Source organism: Sus scrofa, chromosome 14 (genome assembly GCF_054392235.1).
Source record: "Sus scrofa isolate SSC_HxYL_T2T_F1_AM1 chromosome 14, Sscrofa_HxYL_maternal_Yorkshire_Landrace_v2.0, whole genome shotgun sequence".
NCBI classification, from domain to species: domain Eukaryota; kingdom Metazoa; phylum Chordata; class Mammalia; order Artiodactyla; family Suidae; genus Sus; species Sus scrofa.
This window is the reverse complement of record NC_139396.1, coordinates 104,870,784-104,894,382: the sequence shown is the minus strand read 5'-3', so window position 1 is coordinate 104,894,382 and position 23,599 is coordinate 104,870,784. Positions and strand designations below refer to the sequence as shown.

General features: G+C 35.0%; 1 protein-coding gene across 4 annotated transcripts in view; it reads left to right on the top strand.

Moving 5' to 3' along the window:
- The window catches only part of LOC146396914 (uncharacterized), a 225,114-nt gene that overhangs the window by 26,155 nt on the left and 175,360 nt on the right, over nucleotides 1–23,599 (top strand). The window contains exons 2-4 of one of the 4 annotated variants that reach the window (XR_014828198.1): nucleotides 4,606–6,063; nucleotides 7,341–7,664; nucleotides 9,462–9,982. The exons of the other annotated variants lie outside the window; for them this stretch is intronic. The gene's annotated coding sequence lies outside the window, so the exon portion shown is untranslated. Of the gene's footprint in view, nucleotides 1–4,605; nucleotides 6,064–7,340; nucleotides 7,665–9,461; nucleotides 9,983–23,599 lie in introns of those variants that run through there. 4 annotated transcript variants of the gene reach the window in all.

Genomic DNA, 23,599 nt, shown 5'->3' with positions numbered 1-23,599 from the left:
TCCAATAGTTTGCATCTATTAACCTTAGACTCCCAGTCGACCCCACTCCCTCCCCTTTGGCAACCACAAGTCTGTTCTCCAAGTCCATGAGTTTGTTTCTTTTCTTTAAATAGGTTCATTTGTGCCATATATTAGATTCCAGATATGTATTATCATATGGTATTTCTCTTTCTCTTTATGACTTACTTCACTTAGTATGAGAGTCTCTAGTTCCATCCATGTTGCTACAAATGGCATTATTTTGTTCTTTTTTAAGCCTAAATAGTATTCCACTGTGTATATGTATCACATCTTACTAATCCATTCATCCATTGATGGACATTTAGGTTATTTCCATGTCTTGGTTATTGTGAATAGTTCTGCAATGAACATAGGGTGTATGTATCTTTTTGAATGAAAGTTTTGTCTGGACATATGCTGAGGGATAGGATTGTGGATCATGTGGTAATTCTATATTTAGTTTTCTTTATTTCTTTCTTTTTTTTTTTTTTTTTTTTTGTCTTTTTAGGGCCGCACCCGAGGCATATGGAGGTTCTCAGGCTAGGGGTTGAATCAGAGCTACAGCTGCCAACCTGCACCACAGCCACAGCAATGCCAGATCTGAGCCACATCTATAACCTACACCGCAGCTCATGGTAATGCTGGATCCTTAACCCACTGAGCAAGGCCAGGGATTGAACCTGTGTCCTTATAGATGCTAGTCAGATTCATTTCTGCTGAGCCATGACAGGAACTCTTATATTTAGTTTTCCTAGGTAACTCCACACTGTTTTCTGTAGCGGTTGTACCAATTTACATTCCTATCAACAGTGTAGGAGGGTTCCCTTTTCTACACACCCTCTCCAGCATTTGTTAATTATACACTTACCAATGTTGGCCATTCTGATTGGTGTGAAGTAGTACCTCAATGTAGTTTTGATTTGCATTTCACTAATAATCAGTGATGTTGAGCATTTTTTTATATGCCCATTGGCCATCCATATAGAGAAATGTCTTTTCAGGCCTTCTGCCCATTTTTCAATGGGGTTGTTGGTTTTTTTGCTGTTGATTTGTATGAGTTGTTTATATAGTTTGGTGATTAAACCCTTGTTTTCATCATTGGAAACTATTTTCTCCCATTCTGTAGGTTGTCTTTTTTTTTTAATGGTTTCCTTTGCTGTGCAAAAGTTTGTCAGTTTGATTAGGTCCCATTGATTTATTTTTGTTTTTATTTCTCTTGCTTTGGGAGACTGGCATTTGTATAGTTGACATCAGAGAATGTTTTGCCTTCATTCTCTTCTAGGAGTTTGATGATGTCTTGTCTTACATTTAAGTCTTTAAGCCATTTTGAGTTTATTTTTGTGCATGGTGTGAGGGTGTGTTCTGGTTTAACTGATTTACATGTGGCTGTCCACTTTTCTCACCACCACTTGCTGAAGAGACAGTCTTTTCCCAATTTTATATTTTTGCCTCCTTTGTCAAAGATTAATTGACCATAGGTATCTAGGTTTCTTTCTGGGTTCTCTATTCTGTTCCATTAGTCTGTATGCCTGTTTTGGTAGCAGTACCACATTGTCTTGATGACTGTAGCTTTGTGATGTTGTCTGAAGTCTGGGAAAGTTATGCCTCCTGCTTCATTTTTTGTTCCTCAGGATTGCTTTGGCAATTCTGTGTCTTTTATGGTTCCATATAAATTTTGGGGTTTGTTCTAATTCCTTGAAAAATGTCATGGGTAATTTGATAGGGATCACACTGAATCTTTAGACTGCTTTGAATAGTATGGCCATTTTAATGATATTAATTCTTCAAATCCAGGAGCATGGAATATCTTTCCATTTCTTTGAATCCTCTTTAATTTCCTTTATTAATGTTTTGCAGTTCTCAGCACATAAGTCTTTCACCTCCTTGATCAGGTTTATACCTATATATTTAATTTTGGGGGGTGCAATTCTAAAAGGTATTGTATTTTTATAGCCTTTTCTAATATTTCATTGTTAGTATACAGAAATGCAACCAATTTCTGGATGTTAATCTTGTATCCTGCTACTTTACTGAATTCATTGTTCAGTTCAAATAGTTTTTGTGTGGAGTCCTTAGGGTTTTCTATATATAGTACCATGTCATCTGCAAAGATTAACAACCTTTTCAATTCTGAATGATTGGTATCACCTGTTCTTTGTGCATATTTGAACAACCAAATGTCAAAACACAGGTGTAAATTTTGTGATAATTTTCTGAACTGTAGTCATTTATTAAATGAGAGAAATGCCCTTTTATAGTTCTTCAAATAGTATATGATTGTTATTCAGTATGGAAAACTAAAAGTCAGTTATAAGCCAGCCTATACTGACGACTAAGCATAAGAGATGTACAATTTCCTCAACTACCAGCAAAGGAAGTGATAAAACAGCAATTTTTTTGATTAAGAGAAATTCAGATGAAGATACAAGAATCATGGTAGAAATTGTAATGGCTTCCCATGCTGTATATCATTATTAGTCTTTCAGCTCAAATGACTGTTTGAATATACTGCTACCATAAGTATTTTCGGATTCAAAAACTGCAAGTAAATTCTCAAGTGCCAGGATGAAATCTACTGCAATAATAAAAAATGTAATATCTCCTTTTACTATTACAGAGATTATCAATGATCTAAATGTCTCACCTTTTTTATGACAAAGCCATGATTAAAAGTAATCACAATGCAAAAAAAAAATTTTTTTTTGCCTGTGCAATATTTTTCTCATGAGAGGAGCTGACTTATAAGGCTGCTGCAAGTAAAATCCCTTCCAGATGAGACTCCAGAAACAAAAATAGATATTTGTAGAAAAATCTTATTTAATTAGAAGTTATTTTTTAACTACACTATTATTGATGGAAGCAATAAAAATACAGATTATGGTATAAAGATGAAAACAATTTTATTCAAAATTGAAGCTAGGCCTGGATGAGTCTATGGGAGGTACTTGTTGTCCTCTCCATACTCTGCATAATGCTGTTCCAACCACGTCTGTATCCTTTATTAATACTGAAGTAGCAGTCATAAAATTATTCTTCCTTCAGCAATGTTCAAACTGAACAATTAATGGATTTTTGTGGCTTTTTTGCATTCAGGATTCTTCAGTTCTCCCAAATTCAAAAACTTGTTGGCTCTCATTAACAAATGCAGCTGAGAGAATCCTCAATTTATTTTGGAGGACTTAAATTATATTTTAATTCTGGTGGCCCCCAAAGTTCTTGTTGACTTTAAATAATTCATTGAGTGAAGCCTGTTTATTTCTTGTTCATAGTTTTTAAGCTGTCTTTAGCAAAAGGATTATTCAAATTGAAAGCAGAACAAACTGTTATTGAAGTACTCTGTTGCTCAAAGAAATATGCTGAATGGGTTAAAGAAAGAATTGACCAAAGAAAAATATTTCTTTGTCAAGATTTTCCTTTCTAGGCATGACATTACTTATGAACAGGAAAAGAAATTCTTATCTGAAGAGGATAATTATTGCAGCGTTTGCCATGCACCATCTTATCAAATGAGTTTTATTGGTTGACGATTTCAATTCTTTTACGTGAATGTGACTGAATACAGTTCCAGCATGAGAGCAAGTGGATGATGCATAGTATTGAAAAAGAAGGGAATGAACATTGAGAAAATGCTCCTTTTTCAGGGAAAAATATTTTTAAAAGCACTAACTCAGAAAATACAACATGATCCTAGAAAACTGTAAAAGCAAGTTTTTACCATGAAAGATGGCATTATATACTTCAGCACATCTAACATGAAAAGCTTTCTCAGAGTGGTAAACTTTTGACTATAAATGTTTAGTGGCTAGCCTATAAGGCTAATGGTGAGTATATTTTCTCATTAATGAAAACTGAATGGACAAAATAATGAAATAAATCTTATGTGACAACAAAAGAAGCTATGTTACAGTGTAAATGGAACGTAGTCCATAATTATAAGGAATTTTATAAGCAAATTCTGCAAAACAAAGAACTATTAAAGAAATATCATCAAGGAAATATAACTAAAGAAAGTTTTATACAACTTAGATATTTACAATTTATTTGAGATGAAAATGAACAAATTTTAATTTGATTAATGTGAATAATTTAATATGCCAGTGCAATGGTTTTACTTTATTTCAGTGTGCATATGCATAAGCTATTAGAAATTATTCAAATTTAACCTACATTCTTTACTTTTATTTGCTAAATCTGTTGACCCCAATTAGAGAGCTGGGCCTCCCTCGTGTCCAGGATTTAGAGCGCTACCTTTATAATGTTTTCAAAAATATGTACAGATTGACTTGGGACACACAGAGGGCTGGGAAAAGCCCCCTCCTTTAGAAGCTGAAGCTCCAGGGTGTTGAACTGGTCAATTCAGCCTAAAAGGACAGAAAATATCTTCCTCAGGAATGCCACTAAGATTCCCATGTTACAGATGAGGAAACTGAGGCATAGGACAGTAAGGTCACTTCTCATTAAAGAGCAGAGCCTGTGCTACAGTGGAAAAAGAAAAATATAAGTACCTAACAATAAAGCACCAAAATACAGGAAGCAAAAACTGACAGAGTTGAGGGGAAGAAAAAGATAATTCAACAATAATAGTTTTTTTTTTCCTCCCCACAGCATAATGGAGCTCCCAGACCAGGGATCAGACTCAAGCCTCAGCCTGGAACTAAGCTACAGCTGTGGCAACGCTGGATCCTTAACCCACTGTACCAGGCCAGGGATCAAACCTGCGTCCCAGCATTCCCAAGATGCTGCCAATCTCATTGCTCCACAGTGGGAGCTCCTAAACATCTCATTTTTTATTAATGAAAAGAATGAATGGACAAAAGATCAACAAGGAAACAGGACATGAGCAAACTGTAAACAATCAGACCTAATAGATATCCATAGAACACCCCAGCCAAAAAACAGCAGAATATACATTTTTCTCAAGTGCATTCGTATGTTCTCCCAGAAACCCCTTATGCTACACCACAAAACAAGCATTAGTAAATTCAAAAACAAATAAGTTATGGTTTTTGACAGCAGTTCAATAAAATTGGAAAACAGTAACAAAACAAAATTTGAGAATTTCTCATACATAGACATTTAAAAACACTCCCAAACAACCAGTTGGTCAAAAAATAATTCACAAGGAAAATCAGAAATTACTTTGACCTGAATGAAAATGAAGATATACCTAAATGTATTGGATGCAACTAAAGCAGAAATTAGAGGGAATTTTACAACTGTAAATTCCTCTATTAAAAAAAATATGATCTCAAATCAATAACCTAACCTTCTAACTTAAGACATTGGAAAGAGAAAGGAAAAACTTCTCTTCGGATAGACCAATCACAAGAAAAGAGATTGAATTAACAATCAAAACACACCCCACAAAGAAAAACTTAGGCCAAAATGATTTCATTGATTCTGCCAAAAGTACAAAGAATTAATACCAGGTTTTTTTGGCAGACTTCTCCCAGGAAAGAGTTTCATGAAGCTGGCATCACCCTGTAAATCAAATTCAGCAAAACACACACAAAAAAAGAATTAATACACTATGGCCAAATGAGATTTATTCCAGGACTGCAAGGTTAGCTTACCTTTCAAAGATCTTTAACGTACTATACCATATCAATAGAATTTAGGACAAAACCGTATTATCATCTCATAGATACAGACGAGCATTTGATAATTTCCAACATACTTTCATGATTAAAAACAAAAAAACAAACAAACAAACAACACTCAGCAAATTAGTATTAGAGAAAACTTTCTCACCCTGATGAAGCCTCCTGTTCCCCCCACCCTGGGGAACTCTCTGTGCCTCTCCCATATCATGTAGCAGTTATGCCACTTCATATCCAGAGGCAAGGAATTAACCTCTCTGAACCTAACTTTTCCGTATGACAAATGGGATGATTGCAGTATTTGCTGCTAGATGCAGAGCTTTTCTTTTACTTGGAAATTTCCTCTACTATGCAAAATTGTGCTGTTTTTTTTCTTTGAGGAGAGTATGTGAAAGAAAATAATTTCTATTCCATTGTTCAAGAGGACCTAATAATGAGGACAGGGAGAGGATCAGAGACAACTGTAAGTGACTTTGAAAGCTGTTAACTAGAGACAAGAAACCAAAAGATGACAGGCAGATGGATGCAGAAAATGCATATATTACTGCACCTTCTTCAAAGTTGTGTCTGCTGAGTTCTCTGTCATCTGGGAAAGAGGCTTTTGAGAGGCTATAGCGGGTACATCCAAAGATAAACCTCGCATCACTGGCTGTTAATTTGATAACAGCTTCCTAGATCATTGAGGAAGACAAAAATCAGATGCAGAAGAAAAATGGAAGAGAAGTAATTATAGAGATTTAAAGAAAAAACTATGACCCAAGTATTCAGTAGCCAACTATATTGTGTTGCTATACCTTGGTTACTTTTAAGGTGACAAGAGTACATTTTTATATATAAAAGGGGATATAAATATTCTATTAGTATTCCTCTCTTTAAAAAGTTATACTAAATGAGAAAGATAAATCAAATAAAAGTACGAGTAGGTAAGACTTCTTGGCATAAAAGAACCAGAGTGAACATAGGAAGCAGGGAAACATAAATTTAAGTGTAAAAATAGCTATTAACTACGGGTAGAAAATAAATGTCTTTGCCAAAATAAAATTTGTGAGTAGAAGGAACAAAAATGGAAGCATTACAAAATGCATATAAATTTAGCAATAATAACCTGGATCTAAAGTCACCTAGTCACTAAGAGGAAGTTAGGATGAATTCTGAGAAAGTAGAAAAGTAGAATGAAAAGGGGAACCAGTGAAAATAAGTGGGATAAAATACAAAGATACAAAGAAAGGACACACACACACACACACACACGTATATGGCATAGATATAAAACTAAAGAAATAATATCTAGGAAAAAACAGGGTCATAAGCCCAGCATGAGATCTTCATCAACCAATTTTCAATATTCCCACAATAGGAATGGGGAAATTTCTGGAGATCAGAAGGCCATCTTATATACTTAAAAGTACAAGAAGTAAGTAGACATAGAAAGATATTCCCAAAATATAATTTGAATAAAAATATAGGTTATCAAACAGAGTGAATAATGGCAAGTATTCTACCAGCACATCATGTGCCAGCTACTGTTCTGAGCACTTTGCATTTTTAATTCTCTTCATCTTCACAACATCCTCATGAAGTAAGCATTATTTTTTAACTCATAGAGCAGGTGAGGAAACTGAGGCATAAAGAAGTTAAGTTACTCCATTGAGGCTATACAGTTAATAAATGCTAGAACTGATGTTTAAACTGTTTTATTCCAGAACCATCTGGTGCCTTTTTTTGTTTTGTTTTCTTTAGAAAGACTAGAACAATGTCAAATGCTAGTCATAAGAGCAAGACCGAAAGAAATAAAAGAAATGGAAAGTTTGTTGACACTGTGGATTAACAAAAAGTGAAAAAGCCAGGAACAACCTTTTTCATGATCAAAGGGAAAGCATGCTCTATGTAAAAAAGATATTAAACAAAAACTGCCAAATCCTGCTGAAATAGTTCCTTTTAGTGCTGGTAATGGCTGCTTTGGTGGTTTAAAATATGTTGTAATTTCCAAAGCCTCTGACTCTCAGGCAAAGCCACGAGTGCAAATGAGAAAACCACAAAAGAACTGGCAGCAGTGATACAGAGGTAAGGTTCATTGATGAAGAAGATTATGCATTGGAACTTTTTTCTTTCTTTTTTTTTTTTTGATGAAACAGCTACCTATTATGAGCATATGCCCCAAAGGGCCTACTCTTCAAGGACAGAAAAGCATGATCTAGGATTTATAACTGCGAAAGATGACAAATTTGGTTTGAATGGTGGTCCCCAGATTGGTTAAGTCCTGAAGCCCCAAACCCATGAATATGGCCTTCTTTAGAAAAGAATCTTTGTAGATGTAATTAAGGATCTAGATAAGAGCAGTCTGGATTATGTGGGAGGGTCCTAAATCCAATGGCAAGTGTCTTTCTAAAACAGAAGAGAGAAGGCCCCATGAAAATGGGTGCAAAGATTGGAGGGGAGAGGCTACAAGCCAAGAAAGACCTGGAGCCGCTGGACCTGGAGGAGATGAGGAAGGATTCTCCCCTGCAGTCTCTGGAGGGAGCGCGGCCCTTTAGACCTCAATTTTGGACTCCTGGCCACCATAGCTGTAAGAGAATAAGCTTCTGATATTTTAAACCACCAAGCCTGTGGTAATTCTTACAGCTCTAGGAAAGTAATACACCCCCTTCTACCATTTTACAATAATTTTCAAGCTGCTACCTTTGATGTCCACTTCCAAAAGGAAACTGGGTCTATTTCAAATTAAAGTGCCATATTTCTTTCAGTAGTTATGTATTTCTTAACCATTTAACATGTGTAAAATAGCACTCACATTTTTATTATGTTCTCACCTTTTATATGTGTCACTGATGATGTATTTGAGTATTTTGCCTCAAGTCCATTTTTTCCATAATCCTGTGGATTTTATTGTGAGATTTTGCATAGTACTATAACTTTAAAAATTCGTGTAGATGCTATAGAATTGACTGTACATGTTTTACATGAGAATACGTACACATTTCTGCTGGCTATATACCTATAGAACTAGGTTATAAGTATACATATGTTCGGCTTTAGTTGATACTGCAAATTTTTCAAAATAAATTTATTCCCTCTAGCAGTGAAGAGAGTTCTAGGTTTTCCATATTATGACCAACACTTAGGGCTTTTGGTGGTTTCCATTTTTGCCATTAAGATAAGTATGTAGACTGTCTTATGTTATGGTTCTAATTTATTTCCTTGATGGCTAACGAAGTTGAACTTTTTTTTTTTTTTTTTTTTTTTTTTTTTTTTTTTTTTTGCCTTTTTGCCTTTTTGTCTTTTTAGGGCTGCACCTGTGGCATACGGAGGTTTCCAGGCTAGGGGCTGAATTGGAGCTGTATCTGCTGGCCTGCGCCAGAGCCAAGCAATGCAGGATCCAAATTGCATCTGCAACCTACACCACAGTTCACAGCAATGCCAGATCCTTAACCCACTGAGCAAGGCCAGGGATCGACCCTGCAACCTCATGGTTCCTAGTCAAATTCATTTCTGCTGAGCCATAACAGCAACTCTGAAGTTGAAATTTTTTAAAATGTGTTTATTAGCCATTTGGGGTATTCTCTCAGGTGAAATGTCTGTTCAAATATTTTGCCCAGTTTTCTGTTAGGTTATCTATTTGATTCTTACTTGATGCCATAAGTTCTTTATATATGTATATATAATTTCTCACTCTGGTGGTTGCCTTTACTTTCACTTAATCGTTCTGATAAACAGAATTCCTTTATTTTATTATATTTCAATTCATTTAATTTTATGACTAGTGCTTTTTGTGTCCTATTTAATAACTCTTTGACAATTCTATAATCATGGTACAAGATCCTCATGTACTTATCTCTGAAATCTTTTAATTTTATTCTGCAGATGATCTGGAGTTGACCTGTGTATATGTGAAGTAGTGATTAAAATATATCCTTTTCCCTTATGGATAGCCAATTAACAAAGCAGTATTTACTGAGAAGATCATTATTTCCCCCAATCCTATTGCATTGTAGGTCTCTGTTTGCATTCTTCATTCTGTCCCATTGTCAGTTTGTGTACCAATGCCACATTTTCTTAATTTCTATAGTTTTGTAATATAAGTAGATACTTACACTTAAGTTTAAAACCTCCAGCTTTGTTGTTCTTCGAGATCGTTTTGGTTACTGGCCCTATGCAATACGATATGAATTTTAAAATCACCTATCAACTTCTGGAGAAAAAAAACTAACAGTATTTTAATTCGGATACCATTTAATGTAAAAATTGACTTGAGGAAAATTTATGTCTTTGTTGTATTGAATCTCCCAATCCATGTATGTAACATACTCTCCATTTATTCACATCTTTGATACCTGTCAACCATATTGTAGGAGTTTTTCTGGTAAAGACTTTTATATCTCTTATTAGATTTTTTTCTTTTTAAATGATTTTTATTTTTTCCATTATAGTTGGTTTACAGTGGTCTGTTGATTTTCTACTGTACAGCAACGTGACGCACTCACATATACATTCTTTTTTTCACATTATCCTCAATCATGTTCCATAAGTGACTAGATATAGTTCCCAGTGGTATACAGCAGGATCTCATTGCTTATCCAATCCAAATGTGATAGTTTGTATCTATTAACCCCAGATTCCCAGTCCATCCCAATCCCTCCCCCTCCCCCTTGGCAAACACAAGTCTGTTCTCCAAGTCCATGGGTTTCTTTTCTGTGGAAGGGTTTATTTGTGCCATATATTAGATTCCAAATATAATTGATACCATATGTTATTTGCCTTTCTCTTTCTTACTTACTTCACTTAGTTTGAGAGTCTTTAGTTCCATCCATGTTGCTGCAAATGGCATTATTTTGTTGTTTTTTTTTATAGCTGAGTAGTATTCCATTGTGTATATATACCATATCTTAACTAATCCGTTCATCTGTTGATGGACATTTAGGTTGTTTCCATGTCTTGGCTATTGTGAACAGTGCTGCAATGAGTTCTAGGGGTTTTTTTGTTTGTTTGTTTAGTTGGTTGATTGGTTTTCTTTTTAGGTTGGCATGTGGAAGTTCCCAGGCTAGGGGTTGAATCAAAGCTGTAGCTTCTGGCCTACACTACAACCACAGTGACGTGGGATCTGAGCCACATCTGAGACCTATGCCACAGTTCATGGCAATACCAGATCCTCAACCCACTGAACAAGGCTAGGGATCAAACCCCCACTAGTTGGGTTTGTTACCACTGAGCCACAACAGGAACTCCTATAAGTGGAATTTTTAAAATTTCACTTCCTCTTTGCATTTTCTCTTATATAAATACACAATTGATATTTAATATCCATCTTGAATCAAATTACTAAAGTCATGAATGATTTCTAATTATGTCTATGTCCAATAGCTTTGAAATTTTTTAGTGTACTTAAAAACACTAAAACATGCTATATGCAAATAATTACAATTTTTTCTTCCTTTTTGGTTCTTATGATTTGATTTCTGTTCTGTTTCTTGCCTTATTGCATTGACTAGGACTTCTAATTTTCCTCAGTAGGAGTGTTTTCCTTCCGGGCTATTCCATCATAGCCCCAGAGTCTTATTTTAAAGTAATTTTTCAAATCCTTTTCAGATCATAGCATGAACAATTTCCTGCCAATTACAATTTTCACTTGAAAATATATCTAGTGTCGAGTTTCATGCCAGCACAAACAGATCTACCTTATTTTGTTTGACAACTACAACATACCATCATTGTATAAATAAATCATAACATCTCCTGAGCCCATATGTGCACTTCCTCTAAAATCTATTTTTAGCAATAACACCCCAATTTCAATATCTTCTATATGTGATAATCCTTGATATCTGATCAGATTCTTTATCCTCTGCCCATCTCCCAAGTGGTCTAATCACCCTGGCCTGTCTTTAGCAAGAATCCTGTTAGGTGAGTTTGGCCATAAACCACCACTCTCCCTCATCCCCAGTGCCATTACCCTTGAAGTTTTCTCTTGGTAATTTTCCATCCACTGATACCCAGCCTGGTCATATTGGCTATATATTTTCACTTACCCGTGTGGTATTTAAAGTTGGAGTTGAGCTCTATCTTTCTCTCCCACTATAAAGTCCCACTGCAGTGGTCCCTATATCTATTGTGATGGTCCTGAATATAAAATCTGCCCTACCACCTTTAACAAAGGTCATTGAATATTTTTTTTAACAACACCTAAATATTCAACTTACTAGATTTAACCACATTAACATTTTCTAGCCTTTCTGTTCTTCCCTGAGCTCTTCAACATGCATCTCCTAAGAATAAGGATATTTCTCTTTCATTACCATAATATACTGAGCAGTTTTGTTATGTCTCTTGTTTTGCTAATACAAATAATGCTTTAAATTATACCCGGGCATATTTTGGCCAACTTTTGCCACATGATATATTCTAAGCAATGGGGTTGCTGATACAAAATTTTGATAATAATTGGCAGATTGTTCTCCAGAAATATTATACCAATTTGCACTCCCAACAAACAGTGTATAGGGGCTTCTGTGAAGGAGACAACTTCTGATGTTTCTCTTTGGGTATCTGATCTGGTGATCTTAGCAGCCCGTGACTTATAGAGTAGTATCAGTTAGCACTTGACAGTCACCAACTATATGAAGGCACTCAAGGCTTCTTAAATTCAGGGGTCCTTTTCAGAACCTTAAGTCCCCTTAATGAAGACAAACACCAAGTAGTCATAAATTCTAAAATTTCCATTCTCATTATCTAACTAAACCTAAGTCATAAAAGGATCTGGTAAAACTTTCCTAGATGAAAGAGAATTAGTTTCACAGAGGCACGATCAAAAAGGCAAGGGGCCAAACTTGTGACTCTCAGGCATAAATTAGCCGAAGTATATATGGTGTTATTTAAAGCATTTTTTTATGTCACCAAAACAACAGACACAACAAAACTGTTCAGTATATTGTGACAGTAAGGGAGAAATTAGGAGAATTTCCTGTAATTAGGAGAATGCTGAAAAGCCAGGAAGAATGAAAATACGACAAAATGTTAAATGTTTCCCAAGGATAAGAAAAATATATAAAAGCTACGAAAATATCACTTTAGGTAAAAGCAATGATTAGTGAAGCTTATTCCACTTAAGATCAAATTAATTGATCCTCTCTTAGGTTAAACAAATTATTTTAGACACAGCTGAATGTGAAAAGAAAAGTAAAACAGAATCACTTAAAAAGGTAGTTAAGGTCCTCTGAGTTTTGCCAGAAGAATGGCAGAGAGAATTGGTGGAGCAGGCATACCTTCTGAATATGACTGTTATATGGTGAATAATTAATTGCACCAGGATCTTTGTTTTATTTTCTAATTTATGAACTATTTTCAATCAGCATTGAAAATGATGCTCTCATATAAGTTTATATAACATCAGCAACTAACGTTTGTGAAGATTTGACAGAATGGTCAAATGTTTGCATATTTGTTTTTAATTTGATCCTCAGGTTTTGCAAATAAGCATACTAAGGCTCAGAAAAAAAATATTTAAATAGGCTAATTTCCTATGGCTAGGAATTTTCAAAGCTGAAATTAAACTCAGAATATGCCACTTTTCTAATTTAAATATTAATGAATGTTTATAGAAGATACAGAGAACCATAAAGATTTAAATAACTAATTTTACATTTGACAAGGTGAATATTAATGTTTTCTATATACATATATGCAAATATCTATAATAATTGTTTGCCTTATGTCAAAGTAATATTTATTTTTTAAAATTTGTAGAAATAAAGTAAACCTAAGAAATAAAACTTCCAAGAATTCCACTACTGAGATTAATCAGTGTTTATATGCTTGCATATAGCTTTCCAAAATTATATGTATATATGCATACATGAGTAGTTGAATGAATAAATATTTACTGCCATACCCTGCTATTTTCACTTAGGAATATATTGAGAGTGGTTTTCCATAGCAACAAAATTTCCTGTTTATATTTATTATGACAGTGCTTTTATTATTATAAAAATAACAAAGGACTTAAGAATGCAGGCATTTTAAAGAATCTCTTGCATCCCATCTCCATCAATAACTTCTGTCAACAATTATATATTTTCACATATAACATATATACTTCTCTTTTTCATATAAATACAAACTTAGATTATGCACTGTTCTGCATTTCCCTTTGTTCACTTAATAATGTATTATTGAAACCTTTTATCTCACTACACACATAGAATGTGTCATTGGACTGATATATCATAATTAATTCAACTGGCATTCTGATGAAAAAAATTTAAGTTTCAGTGGTTGTTTTTCAGTATTATAAATAATGTTGCAATAAATACAACTAGTACTAGCAGCATCAGTAGTATTGTTAATGTTATTACCACTATTATTATCACTATGTGCCAGGCACCATTCTAAGTAGTTTATATACAATAACTAGTTTAATCCCCGAACCAACTTTATGAGGTAGTTAATATTATTATCTTAGGAGTTCCATTGTGGCTCAGCAGTTATGACCACTGCTGTCTCTATAAGGATGCAGGTTTGATCCCTGGCCTGGCTCAGTGGGTTAAGGATCTGGCATTGCTACAAGATGAGTCATAGGTCTCAGATGCAACTTGGATCAAGTATTGCTGTGGCTGTGGCATAAGCTGCAGCTGCAGCTGTAATTCGACCTCTGGCCTGGGAACTTTGGTATGCTGCCAGTGTAGCTGTAAAAAAAAAAGAAGAAAAGAAATTATTACCTTACTTTTATGAATGAGAAAAATCAGGCACATGGAAGTTAAATTAATTGCCCATATTATATAGACAGTAAATATATATTTCCACACGTGTTAATAAACATACAGGATAATTTCCAAGATGTCTGACCCAAAGAGAATAATCTAAAGTTTCAATTGATATGGTTCCTTTAAATGGAACTATGTCAGTCATATACAGCAGTATATCAAATTTCTAGAATCCTTCTGCTCACTGAGCATTGTAAAACTGTTACTTTATGACAACATAATAGGTAGATAAATCAAATTGCCTTTTTTGTTGTTCAGAGTGCTTTAATCATAAGTAACTTAAGGCAACTTTTCATTTAATTATTAGATATTTATAATTCTCTACTATGAACTATTTGTACCATAAATGTTCTTTGCTGTTGGGTTCTTAATTTGTAAGATTTCCTAATATGCCAAGGAAAATAATTCTTTGTCATATATTTTGCAAATATTTTCCCAGATTTGCTTTTTAATTTTTTAATTTTGTTTACAAAATTTTTACAGCTGTATCTTTAGATAATACATTTTAATTTTTGTATAAACTCCACATGCTGAAATAAACACACCGTTTGGTTTTTCTTACTTCCTCTCTTTATGTCTTTCTTCGTGTCTAACCATCTTCACATTTACTTCTCTTTGTGTCCCTTTCTCTGTCTTTGCCTTTTGCCTCCTTCCTTTCTTTATTTTCTATTTTAATCTGGCACAGATGAATTAATCACACTCCTTATATTAAGGTACACTGTTATCACATTTCCATATTGGATCCTTGATTGCTGAATTTTGTTTTACTCTCCCTCATCCCTGTGGCCACTACTCTTTCCTCCCCTATAGCATCCTGTTCAAAGATGCTTGATTTATGTCCTTGGCAAAGCCTCATCTGAAGGGAAACTTGGTCATTTATATTTATCTATAATTGAATCTCTCTAAATACATATATACACATCTATCATGCTTTTTATTTTAGATATTTAAACTTGCATAAATAACATCATGCTATCAGTATTTTAATTTATAAATTTTTATTTTATTAATAATTTCACATACAACATCGTTTTAAAATCTGTCCCTATGGGACGTTCCTTTTGTGGCTCAGCAGTAACGAACCCAACTAGGATCCATGAGGATGCGGATTTCAGTGGTTGTTTTTCAGTGTTATAAATAATGTTGGGTTAAGGATCTGGTGTTGCCTTGAGCTGTGGTGTATCTCACAGACGCAGCTTGGATCTTATATTGCTGTCTGTGGCATAGGCTGGCAGCTGTAGCTCCAGTTCAACTCCTAGACTGGGAACTTCCATATGCTGTGGGTGCAGCCCTAAAAGACCACACACACAAAAAAAAAAGAAGAAGAAGAAGAAAGATTTGTGCCTATGACTTTATGTCCCTACATCACATTTAATTTTCCATTACCATGGATATAGTCACCTCTGTTGCCCAGCTCAAACTTTTGGCATGTATTGCTTCAATTTATCTCTTTGAATGAATTTTCAGTTTGTGTGACAAATTTCCCTGCCCATATATAAATCCACATCTGAATTATGAAAGATGATGTGTTGACCACATTCAATCTCCATTATTGAAATAGTGTGCTCACTTAGTCCATTTAAAGAAGAATCCCTGAATGTTGACTAAAAAATTAGCTTATGAGTTCATGTATGTCAAGTATGTTTTTTCCTAGAAGAGGATTATATAACTGTCTTACTATGAAGATGGATAATTTATTATCTACATGCTGATGACTCCTAAATCCTAACCCCAAATTAAAACTCTGTTTCTGGAGTTCAACTTATATAAATCAACTTACCAACTGACACTTCTATTTGGGTGACTTAAAGACACCTCAGACTAATTGTGTTCTGTACTGAACACATCACCTTCCCAGGCAAAGCTGCTAAGTCTTCAAAATCTCATCCCCACTGAATGAGACCACTATCTACACAGCTTCCCAAGCCAAGGTTGTCCTTGGTTTCTCTTTCTCTCTCACCCTCCACAGTCAGACATTCATCAAATCCTAATGAGAATGTCACTTATGTATCAGTTAAATCCATATATTTCTCAACACCCTTTATCATGGGACTTAACATATTTGCTATAAGTGAATTTTTTAATATAGAAGTCTGATCGTGTCCCTTAACAATAAGCTCTTCATTTTCCCTGTATCTAGCCCAAAGTCTGGAATATATTAAGCATTATACAAACATTTTTAAGTTATTAAAAATTTTAAATGAGAAAACAAAGATAAATAAACATTAATAGAAGGTACAGTTCTACTAAAACTTAAAATGTTGTCAAAGACTGAAATGAGAAATGACTATAAAGTCCATTTACTCCACTTTAACTTTTAAATGAAGCATGTTTTTCTCCTTCTCTGTGTAAAGACTGCTGTGTACAACCTGTAAAATTACTCATTTCATTATAAGAAACATGTAGATTCTTTACACACAAAGTAGTAAGGATTGAAAAAGATTATATTCTTTATAAATAACATTTTGTCCAATATCATCATACTTGTTTTTCACTAAACCCTTGGGAAATAAACAGAGATATCATCATTGTTTTCGGATAAGGGGATTTAGATTTAGAGGATATTAAACTCAAATCTATGTTTTCTTGATTTTCATTCAATGTTTTCTACACTATATTATGACATGAATAAAAAAGATTGTCAAAGAGCTGGCTAACTCTAGCCAAAACTTACCTAGAAGGTGATAGAGAAGACCATTTCTTACTTCATTTTAAAGAGGAATCTATGAGTCAGCCATAATTAAATTTTCCAAGCAAACAACACCTCTGGATACTCTAACTAAAGATATCTTATCTAATATACCCATCGAATTTGCCTTCTTGTATTTGAAGACGTGATTATAATTGACTTCTTAGTTTTTAAGTGATATCATCTGACAATAACAATTTTAATGGCCATATCTGAATTTTTGCATTGCTCCACCTTGCATAAAATCAGATGAAGGGATGTTAATTGGGGGTGGTGGTGTCAGGAATGCTATACAAAATGAAAGTTTTTATCAAAAAAACAGGGATATTTGGGTTTTGGTTTACATCTATCCTCCACTGGAAACTTCTACTAGCAGCTTTAGTTCAATCTGTCGGAAATTTGATGGAAGACTACTGACCAAAAGCTAGAATACATTGTTCCTGACTGTGTCTTAATAAGAAACAGATCTGCAGTGCTGACAGCCATCCCCATGAGTTTATATAGCAAAGTATTAGGCCCACAGCTTTAGAGACTGGCATCTTTGGTGTCCTGACTTCATAATGAACTATTGCATTATCCCTGAACAAGTTACATAAATGACTAACCATCAGTTTTATATTTTATGGATTGTCTATAATTATTTTTAATACGACATGTTATGCAGCTGACAAAGTGCCTGGCATGTTAGCTATTCATAAATATATTAGCAGTTCATGACAGAAGAATTACAGACTATTAAAGGTGGAAGAGGCCTTAATAACCACGTGAGCTGATGCTGCTTTTTATAGGGGAGTAAACTGATTATCAGAGAGTGGAGGTAGTTTGCCCAATGTCACAAAGACAGGTTTCCACTACAGCAGTGGGTCTCAAATTTTGGAGTGCATCAGAATGACCTGGAGGACTGATTTAACCACTAATTGCTGGAACATATTCCCAGAGTTTTTACAGCTCTAACTCGGGTCCAGACTTTTACTTTTCTACCAAGTATCCAGGTGATGTCAATGCTATTAATCCATTTACTTCACTGAGAACCACTGCAGCACAGTGATCTTTGCACAATACTTTTTTATATTACTCCATATCTCTGTGTCATTCAAGGTGGATTGGTCAAGCTTAGGGTGTTTGTTTCATATACGCCATAGTTTAAAAGCACATTTAATAGATAAACTAGTTTTATTCCACACTAACAAATTACAAATATTAATAATCAAGTATTAGGGTCTTTCCTAAAGTTTTATGAATGGAAAGGGCAAAAGCATGGCTTCGAGACCAGCCCATCCAACACCATTTCCTATGCTCTTAATCCTGATTCAGATCTGGCATTCTTTCCAATATTCCACATGGAAAAGAACATCCTCCTACAAAGGCAACACAGTGGAACAGAGATAGTCTTTTCAACAATTGGTACTGGTACAACTGAACATTTGCATGCCAAAAAATGAATCTACACACAGACCTTCTACTCTTGACAAAAAATTAACTCAAAGTGGATCACAGACCAAAATATAAAATGCAAAACTATGAAACTAGACTATAAAAATTAAAAACTTCTGCTCTGTGAAAGACAATGTCAAGAGAATGAGAAGATAAGCCACAAGACTGGGAGAAAATATTTGCAAAAGACATGATAGAGGACTGTTATTCAAAATGTGCAGAGAAATCCTTTACTTTCTAAGAGGAATATGAGAATATGTAAAATTAGTGCTAAACTTTAAGAGCATTAACTTGCAAAGGAAAAGCTCAAGTGTTATTTGTTTTGATGACTGTAGATCTGTAGTATAGTCTGAAGTCAGGAAGCCTGATAGCTCCAGCTCAATTTTTCTTTCTCAGATCGCATTGTTTATTTAGGGTCTTTGTGTTTCCATACAAATTTAAAAAATTTTTTTCTATTTCAGTGAAAGATGCCATTGGTAGTTTTATTTGTCCATTCATTTGTCATTTATTGAAGAAGAATAAATAGGCTTCTGTTTGAAATAGCAGCTGATTATCTGCTTATGACACTCTTTTCCTACAACAGATATTTGTAATTTAAGATGGTTCTCTTAAACATAAATATTTACATTTGTTTATATTTATTCCAGGTATTAAGTAACTTTTTCAACCCCCAAACAGCTCTTTCATCTTTGCTCAATAAAGCTGGAGCTGAAACCCTAGGAACAAACCACATTCTTGCTATGTCAGCTGCTTCTGTTATAGTCAGACTGGAGAGGGCAGTAGAGGGTGATTGTGTGGCTAGAGAAAGGCAGAGATTTCCTTGCTTCCTGACTGCCTACTTTTAGAACACCCAGCCTTGCTTCTTTACCCTGGTGGCAGCTGTGGCAGCAGCTCAACTCAGTCTGCAATTTTCTGATCACTTACAGAAACAGCCTTACTTTTCCCGCATTAGATGTACCAGCACTAGCCAGCCAGTGCTCCCTCTTTCAGAGTTCTGAGTTGCAGATCTGGGGGCTCCTCTTCTGAGTTATAAGTTTTAATAATTCAGGAGTTCCCATTATTGCTCAGCGGTATCCATGAGGATTAGTATCCATTAGGACATGTGTTCGATCCCAGGCCTCACTCAGTGGGTTAAGGATCCAGTGTTGCCATGAGCTGCAGTGTAGGCCAAAGACACAGCTGGATCTGGCATTGCTGTGGCTGTGGTGTTGGCTGGCAGCTACAGCTCCCATTCAACTCCTAGTCCGGGAACTTCCTTATGCCACGGGTGCAGCCCTAAAAGACAAAAAAAAAAAAAAAAAAATCAGGCTACTTTCCTTTGCTCCCCCAGCTCTAGGAGTGAGAGCTGTTTCCTTTGATTGCTACTACTCTGATACCTTAAAATTGCCTCTTTAGTTACCCTTTCAGTTTCCTAGTAAACACCACTGTATTTAGTTCACAGTTATTTACATTAAATTATCTCTGTTCAAGTAACTGGGATGTTCTCTGTTTCCTGATTGTGTCCAGAACTAAGACAGGAATTTGAAACAACTAGATTCTTTTTTTTTTTTCTTTTTGAGAGGTATAGTTGACATGATATGCAGGCAAATGCTTGACCACTGAGCTATACCCCCTCTGCTATAGTTGACATATAACATTATATTAGTTTCACATGTACACATAATGATTCAATATTTTTATATATTGCAAAATGATCACCACAGTGTTTGTTTAACATCTCCATACATAGCTACATATTTTTTCCTTGTGATGAAAACTTTTAGGATTTACTCCCTAAGACACTTGGAAAAATACAGTACCATGTTATAAACTATAGTCACTGTGCTATATATTACAACACAATGATTCATTTATTTTATAACTGGTATTATGTACTTTTTGACCCCCTTCATCCATTCCTTCTACTCCCTAACCCACAACCCTGGCAACCACCAATCTGTTCTCTGTGTCTATGAATTCATTTTTTTGTGTGCTTTAGGGTTTTTTTATTTTCTACATATGAGATCATAAGTATTTCTCTTTTTCTGTATGACTTACATCACTTAGCACAATGACTTTAAGGTCCAAACTGCAAGAATTCCTTTTTTTTTAAATGGCTGAATTATATACATCACGCTTTCTTTATCCATTCATCCATCAGTGAAAACTTAGGTTGCTTCTATGTTTAGCTATTGTAAATAATGTTGAAATGAACAATGTTATTTACAATAGTGTAGATATCTTATTGAGTTAGGGATTGAACTGAAATTTCTGAATCATATGGTAGTCCTATTTTTAATTTTTTGAGGAATTTCTATGCTGTTTTCCATAATAGCTGCACTAATTTACATTCCCACCAACAGTGCCCATGTGTTCCCCTTTCTCTACATCTTCACTAACAGCTGCTATTTCTTGTCATTTTGATAATAGCCCTTCTTACAGATGTGAGGTGATATTCCATTATGGTTCTGATTTTCCACTGAATTAGATTTTTAAGAAAAATATATCTGAGCAATAAGAATTTAGCTAATTCAAATATTAAAATAATATCAAGCTCAGTAAACTTACAAAATAATGATGCATTTTAAGATATGAGAGAATTTGGGATTGTTAACATTCTGAGAGAGCTGTGGACTTAAGTTGCAAATATCTCAATTCACATTGAATAGTAACTTCAGACTGCATGACAACTCGAGTTGTCAGCCAACATGGCACTTGAGAACTTGAGATGGGGGAATTAACTAGAGGGAAAATTTAGAACCAAAGAAGAAAAAAGAAGGGAAAATATGTACATTAATATCATATGTTTTAAATATAGCATGCCATTGCTTTATCAATTTATATTCACAGCACAAAAGTTGAAAAAGAAAGGCACAAAGAATAAGTTCAAAATCTCCACAACCTTCTACTGTGCAACTGAATTTAACTTTGCAGCACTCAGGTTTTCAGGGTTTTTTAGCATCATTATAGTTCGCTTACTCTTTTATAACTTGATTCTTGTATTTAATAAGTTAGATCATTTTACTATGATCATAAGTTTTAAAATGTTGGTATTTAGAGCACTGTTAATATACTTTCTGTTTTACCTTATCCATCTTCCTGAAGGAGATTGAACATATGTTTCAAAATGAAATGAGAGAGAACAAGAAAACAACCAGCTTCTGATAAGAAAACTAGTATTTTGCCACAGGGAAATTAGTTTGAGATGCATGAGCTTTGTTGAGGTAGGATTTTCAAGCTTTCTTATCTTCTCCCCGCACCCATTTAAAATGGCAACAACAATGCCTCCAGGATGCATACTTATAGAGCCCTCCCAGAGTTTGGCAGAGATATGCCTTCTACACATGAAAATAAATTCAGAACACTTTTTTCTTGATTATAGGAGGATATGACATAAAGGTTGTAATAGTAAAGGAAAAAGGCAACACAAAAGGGAGAGAATTGAGACAGGCCGACAGATAAATCCTCTGTTTTTATCTCAGGCTTGTCCATGTCCTGACACTCCCAAGATTTGGCTTTTCCTGACCATCTTTAGCTTCTTTGTAATACAGACAAGATCCTAAAATGTTGCGCATCCTCCTGTGGAGCCTGTTGAAAGGTATGCCAGAAAGGGAATGATAGGGCATCTCTAGCAGTAACCACAAAGCAGTTTCTCTGAATCAAACTAAAGCAGAGATATCAGAGGACCATAAAGAGTCTTACTCTGCCAGGAAGACAAGGCTTGGGGATGGGGATGTGCAAAAGCAGCTGTAGAGAACTGCCAGGCCCAACACAGCTGAGAAAGGTAAGAATATGAGTTAGAATAGCCAAAATGCTCTGTCCTGAATGCCTGCAGGGCCATAGAATCCAAAGACCAGCAGATCAAGCATAATTCAAAAGTCACCACGAAGATAAGAGAACCTCTTCCTCCTCTAATGCCATGAGTTCTAAGTCATCCAGTCTGGTGGATATATAGCAACTTAGAGAGGGAAGCAGGAAAAAGGGAAGAAAATGAGAAAGAGTATTTTATGAAAGAGTGACTGAATATTACCCAGAGTGACCAAGTGACTATTAAAGTTATCAGACTGGACTGCCCTAAAAGTAGATTAAATATATGTAATTCTTCCCACAAACATGTGGAAGGGGACTGAGAGAGAAGGCGGAATAAATTATAGATAAAATGAGAAATGTACATTTTTTCTCTACTTTAGAGTCAGTTTCAGTTTAGTTTTTCTATCTCATACATGATTATTTCTAACATAACTTTAGGAGAGATAGGATATTTCACAAGATGTATTAGTTATCTATTAACTACCGTAACAAATTACCACAAACTTAGCAGGTTAAATAACGCCCATGTATTATCTCACAATTCCTGTAAGTCTTATGAGGCTGAAGTCAAGGTATTGTCAAAGGCTGCAGTTCTTAGCTGAGGCCCAAGCTCCTCATCCAGTCTCACCGGTAGTTACCTGAATTCAATTACTCGCAACTGTAGATATGACATTCCTGTTTCCTTGACTCAGGGGTCCCATCAACTTAAAGTCAAAATAGTCATCAAATCCTTGTACTTCAAACTTTACTGTCTTCCTCTTCTGCTTATAGCTGCTGGACTGTGTGACTACATTGGGCACACTCAAATATCCAGGATCATCTTTCTTATCTTAAGATAAACTAATTAGTAACCTTAAGTACATCTGCAAATTCCTTTTGCCTTGTAACATAACAGGAGTTACCACCAAGAGTGCAGAAATTGTAGAAACCACAATTCTGCCTAGTATATCCAATATAACTGGAATAATTTGTTTTGCTGATTTCCTACCATTATCCACTCAGGCTCTTTGTTTCTTTGTTTCTAATAAGCAAGTGAGCAGTGAACACCCTTGTATAAAGGTTATATAAGATCACAGGGTCATGCCTAGGATCTTCACAGAGGAATAGGTGCTGATCATGCCCCCAAGAAGCATGATATACATTAAGTATCACAAGCATTCAGCTCCTGGGGGCCTTTCACACATGCAAATAACCAGGAATCTGTGAGGGCTGTGTGAGGCTATAGAAAGACTAAGTAAAATACTGTGCACTCGGGCACCGTGGATGCACATTCCACTGATGTCTTACAAGCTCCAGTTCTCGTGGGAGAGCACATCCTGAACACGACTGCTGCC